General features: G+C 42.3%; 1 long non-coding RNA gene and 1 pseudogene across 1 annotated transcript in view; one reads left to right on the top strand and one right to left on the bottom strand.

Moving 5' to 3' along the window:
* Positions 1-332: 332 nt before the first annotated feature.
* LOC100687002 lies at positions 333-1,022 on the top strand (annotated as a pseudogene).
* Positions 1,023-3,223: 2,201 nt separating this feature from the next.
* LOC102151249 overlaps positions 3,224-7,981 on the bottom strand; it is a 5,696-nt gene continuing 938 nt past the window's right edge. Inside the window, exon 2 of the long non-coding RNA XR_005366514.1 lies at positions 3,224-3,404. This is a non-coding gene — a long non-coding RNA (uncharacterized LOC102151249). The remainder of the gene's footprint in view (positions 3,405-7,981) is intronic.

Raw genomic sequence — 7,981 nt, 5'->3', positions numbered from 1 at the left:
TGGGCACCATATTCTATGAAACACTGATGTAGAGGCCCATTGTGCTGCAGCAAGTAGAGACGGATTTTTCATCTTATGAGGCCTGGATGAAATCTGTCCTGTGTTTGGCTCACCCATAATGGCCTGGATGTGGCTATAAGGAGATTTGGAGAGATGTGGTCATCATACTGTGTGACAATTGATAAAAATGAGATAAGATGGATAGGGGTGGGGTAGCAGTTAGGTGAGGCACACTGTGAGGCCCCCGGCGCTTCTGCTGCCCACCATGGGTGAGCTGTCAGCATGAGGGCCCTGGTGTGGGGCTCCTATTGTAGCTGTGTCACTGTGTTAGGATGCTACCTCCTACCAACCTGGCTACTGGAATCCCCAATAGGAAAGTGAACTACTCAAGACTCTCCAGCACAGACCATAGCTACATGGACCTTCAATTTGAGAAAAACCCTCCTAAGAGAGGGAAAGAAGCTATAAGAGACTCTTAACGATAGAGAACAAACTGAGGGTTGATGGTGGGAGGTGGGTGGGGGATGGGCTAGATGGGGGATGAGCATTAAGGCAGACACCTGTTGTGATGAGCACTGGGTGTTGTATGTAAGCAGCTCACTGAATTCTACTCCAGAAACCAATATTGCACGGTATGTTAACTAACTGAAGTTTAAATTAAAATAAATGAATAAATAAAAAATAGATTTTTTAAATTAAAAAAAAATTTTTTTTATTATATGGATCTTTTTTTGAAAAAGAAAAGAAGAGCCCTCCTAAGATCCCATACAAGGCCACTGCTCCTGCTACACTGCTGTTTTTGATTGGTACCTTTGTCATTATCTTTGGCTCCCTTCTGCTGGGGGGGCTATATCAGCAAAGAGGAGGCAGGCCCGGCCATTCCCATCCTGATCATTGGCATGTTGGTGTTCCTGCCGGGATTTTACCACTTGGGCATTGCCTGCTATGCACCCAAAGGCGGCTAGGGTTATTCCCACAACGCTAGTCGAGGTTTTGATGGCAAGCACCATCTTCAACCCTGAGGAGGAGAGTCACAGGTGGAACTGCGCCCAGGTGGAAGATATTGAGCAGGAACCACGGTGAAGGGCTAAGGAATTCTGTGATTTGCTGATGTTAAACAAAAGAATGGCCAGAGTTTATGGGTCCATCCTCAAGATGTCAACTGAGCTTACAATTACAAATTAATTAATGGGACATGCTCTATTTTTCTTTATTTTTAAAAAGATTTAAAAAATAGTGGTTATTTACTTGAGAGAGAGAGAGCAGAGTGAGCGAGAGAGAGAAAGCAGGAGCAGTGGTGGAGGAGCAGAGGGAGAAGGAGAAGCAGAAGCAGGCTCCCCACAGAGCAGGAAGCCCAGTGTGGGGCTCTATTCCAGACCTCTGAGATCATGACCTGAGCTGAAATTAAGAGTCAGCCTGCTACCCACGTGCCCCTAGAGTGCACCATTTCTTTTACAGCATCCTCATGGTCAGTTTGTTCTGGTGGCAAATGGAAGAATTCAATAGGTCTTATTTCCTATCACCAGTAATTTATTTTCAGAACAATCTAAGTATCTTCCCCCCCACTCTTATCACTAACTTTGCACTGTAGTGGAAGACGTCTGCAAAATCAAGTGTCAGTGTGGGTGATCTATACTATTCTTTTACGTGCTTTCTTATTAACAGCAGCCAGGACTTTGTTCAACCTCAGAGTGAGTTTCCCAAGGGTAAACACTTTCTCTCTTCACCAGTCCTCAGTCAGTGTTGATTTGGTCCGCCCCTAAATTAGCCAGCATATAATTTGGGTCATTCTGTTCTTTGTAAATCAAGATGTTCTGTATATCATGCCTTTAGGACCGAACTTTTTGTTGTTTCCTAAGGGGAAAAAATGTAAATAAGTGGTTATTATTTACAGATTTGAAGCCTGTTGTTAGCACCTCGTATTATGATGTCATTCTGCTGAAGACAGCCAGACTCGGTCTGGATCCCAGAGGATCAGAACACCTGAGTTTAATTCTGTTGTCTAGCTTGCAAAAGAGGAGATATTCAGATATCCAGAAGAAATTAAAATGCCAAAATCGGAAAAAGAAAAAAGAGAAGATGAATAAATGTTCAGGTTGGATAATTGCTAGACTCGTCAGACAGACTGGGGCTGAGGCCAACGAATTACTGGTGAGATAGCAGCTATTCCTTGTTGATTAATGGCCACCCACACAGGCATGGGCAGCCAGTCAGGCACAGGGACAAAGGTCAAGGCTGAGTCTAAAGGTCATGAACACACTGGGATCATTGCCATCTGCGCTTGATGTGTCAACTGGGCTGTACTTGTGACGGTGTCCTCATATCTGGGCTGACTCTGGCCTCTTTCTTCTCCCCACACCTGGAAGACTCCTTTAAGCTATTCGAGATCTCAGAACAGATCTCCTGCTCTGAGTGACCAATCACATCCTCATGTCTTTGAGAAATGTAGGCTTCTGTGCCGGAACTGCTGGACATTACTGGGTGGGCTGGGCTGGAATGTCTCAGGGGAGACTGCCAATGGGTGGAAGGCAGTTCCCAAGAAGCTTCAGAATCTTTCTCATCTATTGCTCCTAGAGACCTAGAGTCAGGGCCCTGACAACTTCAGGAAATAGGATAACAAAGAAAAGAACCAGATACTTTTACGATGATGCCAGATTTCTAGCTTGTGATAACGTGATGAGTAAAATGCTGGCACCATACCAACAAGGGAGACTGCCAAGAGAAAACGATCAGGTGTTGGTGACCGAGTTGCTCCCTCATTTTGAATTGTTCGGGGAAGCAAAGAGAGGCTAGGCCAAAACACACACAGGGGGAATCTGGAAGATTCTCTGGAGCTCACAGGTTTCCTTTGTAAAATGCCAAGTATCCCCAAGATGTTTTCTTGCTTTAAGTAGATTACTTCCACCAAGGATGGAGGGGGTGGGGGGTGCCCTCCTCCTAAAACCTCCAAGAGGGCAGCTGAAGGAGAGAATGTGAATTCTGGTTCAGTTGCAGAAATAGGAAATGGTGAGTTATGATGCACTTTGAGGGAGGGGAAGGGGGGCTTTGCAGAATCAAAAGGTTGCCTAGGTACCACCCTGTGTCTGAGGAGCAAGTGGGGAAGAAGGGAGGAGCCATCTGCCTCTGTTTGACAGCTCCCTCCCTTCTCCCACTGCCTTTTGGCCAGGCCTACACCCACTCATTCTTTAGGATGTAGTTGAACCACACCTCCTTCCCAGACTCACCAAAGGAGCCTTGGCAGCTCCATTCTTTGGGCCCTTGTGGTTGTTTATATACATATTTCACTCTGATCTGTTTATAGCTGCAGTTCTCCCACAGACCATGGATTCTTTGAAAGCAGGGATCATATATTCATTTAACATTTAATACAGGACACAATCGGATTCGGTAACTGTTGACATGACCTTGGTGAAACAAATTATCAGTGTTAATAGGTTTCTCACACAAAAAAGGCGTTTCTAAATGGCATGGGGAGTATACATGCTATATTTGTGTCACTTTTGTATTCATTAAAGGAGGGTCCTTTCCCACTTTTCTAAATTAAACTGTTGCCCAGTTAGTTACTAAAAACAAAAACATTTCCTCCACCCAAATCAGACCAAGTTAAGGAAGATTACCAAACCATGCAAGCAGACTGTTTCATTGAGCTTTCTAGTTTAAGCAGAGACCAGCAAGAAGTAAATACTTGAATATCCCTAGAAGAGGGGTGCCTGGCTGGCTCAGTCAGTGGTAACTCTTGATCTTGGGGTCATGAGTTCGAGGCCCATGTTGGGTGTAGACGTTACTAAAAAATAAATGAACTTTTAAAAAAAACCCAGGAGGAAAACTGTAGAAAGAATACCCTACTAATTACAGGAGTTTATGTAGACAAAAAAAAAAAAAAATCACAAGGGTGGCCAGGCAAATTTGGGAAAATTTGATGCATCATTTTACACATTCCAGCGAGAATTTTAAAAATGTAATATCCAGTGGGCGCATGGTTTGGTGAATTCAGCATACCCTTCTGCTGCTAGTATAGCAGACTAACCTAACTCTCTGGGAAAGTGGAATGACAATATGTATGAGAAACCAGAAAGAAGTTCTGTAATCCAACACCTGGAAATTTATCCAAAGGCAATACATGAAAAGAAGAAAATGCATATGCTTGAAAACGTGTGTTGTTCTCATCATAAGAGTGTCCTCTCTCTGATACTCCAGTTGGTCCCTACCACCCTTTCAGGCATGGGGTAGTGGTGCATCTGGGCTCCCAGTGTCTTGGGGGCCTCGCAGGGAGGTCCTCTCACAGGTACTGGTAAAGCCTTGGGTCTCAAGCAAGGCCGATCAATCAGAGCTATGGATACAGTGACACCAGGCTCCCCTCAGAGCAGACCAAGTATCCACCCTGGCTCCTGGCAATGGCTTCCTCATTTTGTGTACCATTTCTCCAGCCCCTCCTCATTTTCCAGTCTGCTAGTTCCCACTTGGACCATCTAGAGACTTCTTAGACTTGAGTCCATGGTTTGTCTTGTTATACCCCCCAGAGCATTCTGAGGCTTCTAGGAAGACAATAATTGCTGATTCAACCTGAATCCAAAGCCTTAGGAACTGAACGAATCCCTATCAAACCAACCCAGCCAAACACAAACCTTCTCCTTCCCATTCAGAGAGGGTAGAAAGGAGGCAGGAATTTAGAAAAATAATGTAAGATCATTTAACAAAAAAACAGCAGGAATTTTAGTTGAGGTTCTTTAAGAAAAGAAAAGACTAAGAAAAAAAAGGATTAGAAGAACAAACATTGCCAAAATCTTTAGAAATGGAGACAAATTCCAATAGGGGATTGATGACTAAAATTAGTGGTCCTCAAACATTTTTGCTTAGTACATGAAGTACTATTTACCCTCTTGCATATTTTTTAGGTTAACATTTAAAATTTGTCATCATAGGGATGCCTGGGTGGCTCAGCGGTTGGGCGCCTGCCTTCCCTGGGTCATGATCCGGGTATCTGGGATCAAGTCTGCATCGGGCTCCCTGCATGGAGACTGCTTCTCCCTCTGCCTGTGTCTCTGCCTCTCTCTCAGTCTGTGTCTCTCATGAATAAATAAATAAATCTTTAAAAAAATAAAAATAAAAAATAAAAATTTTCATCGTAAGTTTAAGTCTTTGCAAAGGATGTAATTTCCTTCATGCCGTAAACATTCACACTTTAAAATGGAATAGTCACTCTCTTAAATGAATCCAGTGAAATCTAAACACCATAGCAATTATGCCTACCAGTCACCATTTTTAAAATATATGAAAAAACTCTTGTTTATCTACAGTATATTCCACTTATTTTTTCTCTTTACACTGTAACTCCATTCCACATTCTCACCCCTCAGGATTATATCCTAATTTCACATATTTCTGTGTTTGAATGTGTTTTATCTATCACCTATTATATTTCTCTGCAATGAAAAGATATATACATTTAAATTTAATATTTTAGGGATGGACGCCTGGGTGCCTCAGCGGTTGAGCGTTTGCCTTCATTCCAGGGTGTGATCCTGGAGTCCCAGGATCAAGTCCCATGTCTGGCTTCCTGCATGGAGCCTGCTTCTCCCTCTGCCTGTGTCTCTGCCACTCCCTCTCTCTTTCTGTGTCTTTCATGAATAAATAAATAATCCTTAAAAAAATAAATTTGGGGGATGCCTGGGTGGTTCAGCGGTTTGGCGCCTGCCTTCGGCTCAGGGCATGATCCTGGAGTCCCAGGATCAATTCCCATGTCAGGCTCCCTGCGTGAGGCCTGCTTCTCCCTGAGACTGTGTCTCTGCCTCTCTCTCTCTCACTCTGTGTCTCTCATGAATAAATAAATAAAATCTTAAAAAATAAATAAATAAATTTAATATTTTACATTTCCTGTGTCTGAAAGACTATAAGTGCTGAAATATTTTCTTCTAGATTGAGATATATTAAAAATAATCAATTATTCAAAATAATATAAAATATATTACAAAGCTTTTAAAGTATTAGACATAAGTAACTTTTTACAATTACTGCATTTGTTTGCTGTTAAATACTACTTCTTAGAAGAAAGAGATATAGTTTAGCATCAGTGTTTTTTCTATTTTTCATTTTAGTAAATTGTAAGAATGTTTTTACCGTTAATAAGTAGATGGGGCTGTAAGGTTTTGAACTTTAAAATTCTTTGAACTCCTACTTTATAGACTCATATAGTGATCTTCAGGTCATCCTTTATTGAAAGCAATTATTTGGAAATCATATGACTTGCAGAAGAATTTGTTACAGAGCCATTAGAAGTATACACTTTCTCAATACAGCCCAATATTTTAAGTTGATAAAAAACTGACAAAAGTTTCCTCGAGTTTTTACACGCTGGAATAATGCACCCTTCTAAGATCTCATTGAATGAGTTATGCCCTCTCTTTTTGCAATTTGGAAAATATATAGCTATGGTGGCATGGCTGGGAAATGAAGCAGGGAGACACACTGACTGCATTCTTTAAACCAGCAAATCAGTTTCAGGAAATAGTATAGATGCAAGTTGAAGATTCAGAAACAAGTGGCCTTAAAATGATCTTAAGTAGGCACCTACCCCTTGAAAATCCCTTGGAGGGAATGCGAGGGTGCACATCTCAGTTTGCAGGCCACTGATAAAAATTTTCACGTCGTCTTACTGAATTTGTTAAGAGCTCAGGCTAGGCTTTGGTCAGGACTCTGTACAGTGGCATCTGTGTCTTGGGAGTATAGACCTGTGACCTGCACACTAAGGATAAAGCAGCTCAACCTCTCGGTTGATGGATTGTTAAAAATGACTACTCTGATCCTTTAATTCTGTTCTTCTGTATTTTCTTCTCAATGCTAGTAACCTGAGCTTCAATTCTGGGGTTCTGTGATGCAACCTGTATACTGACTACTTAATAAAAAAGGATTATTAAGACTATAAGGACACAATAAATCTTTAGAGGACAGTAAGGGAAAAACAAAACAAAGTATGTACTTGTATGAAAATTAGGACTTCAAAGGTCACCTGGGTGGCTCAGTGGTTGAGCATCTGCCTTTGGCTCAGGGTGGGGTCCCGGGGTCCTAGGATGGTGTTCCCCATAAGGCTCCCCGCAGGGAGCCTGCTTCTCCCTCTGCCTGTGTATCTCCTCTCTCTGTGGGTCTCTCATGAATAAATAAAATCTTAAAAAAAAAGAAAATTAGGACTTCAATTATGCAAAATTACATCAACTACAAACCTACATAAACTTCTAGACAAAACTATAAGTCAAGAAGCAAACATGAAGTTGTGATTTTGGGGCGTGTGTGAAATGTCTGACTTTAAAAATAATGATTACATTTGTGAGGCGGGGTCTGATAACGTCTAACCTAATAGTCTTTCCCCCAGTGGTACCCAAGGAATTGGTACAAAATAAAGTATTCACAAGATTGATGATCAGTTTTTCAAACACTATTTCCTCCTCATGATTCGCTTGGGTGTTCTTCCCCAAACATACCTACACTTTTCCTCAATCTCGTTTAATACATCCCTTGCCTTAACGTCACAGATTTGGTACGTTTCCTTCCCTGCGGTATGATGTGATCTTCATTCAGATTAGCTTTTTGGCTTTCTTTCATTTTCTGGTTTTATTGTTCAAAGAGTTGAAGAGCTTGACCTTGTTGACTTACTGCTCTGAAATTTTAGCACTCTTCATAACATTTTAGTTTTTTAGAGCCCTTTAAAAGAAAAAAAAAAAAGGCATAAGTCATGACTGGCAGCGCGCCCCACACTAATCTTTTACTGAGATTTCCCGTGTTTTTTCTTGTTCTGTTTTTCCGACATCTAACCATGAGAGCTCGGTGTATTTCCACCAACAGGAGAGAAGAGGGTGCTCCCGGAGCGTCGGTGGGTGCGAGGGAGTGACCACAGCCACCGCGCTCCTGAAGTTCTGGCCGTGGGACCCAGAGGTCCCGCACACCAGCCTCCCGACACGTGCGCGGGGAACCCGAGGCGGCGGAGCGG

This window comes from Canis lupus, chromosome 11 (assembly GCF_011100685.1).
Source record: "Canis lupus familiaris isolate Mischka breed German Shepherd chromosome 11, alternate assembly UU_Cfam_GSD_1.0, whole genome shotgun sequence".
NCBI classification, from domain to species: Eukaryota; Metazoa; Chordata; class Mammalia; order Carnivora; family Canidae; genus Canis; species Canis lupus.
This window is presented reverse-complemented; position numbering and strand designations above follow the sequence as displayed.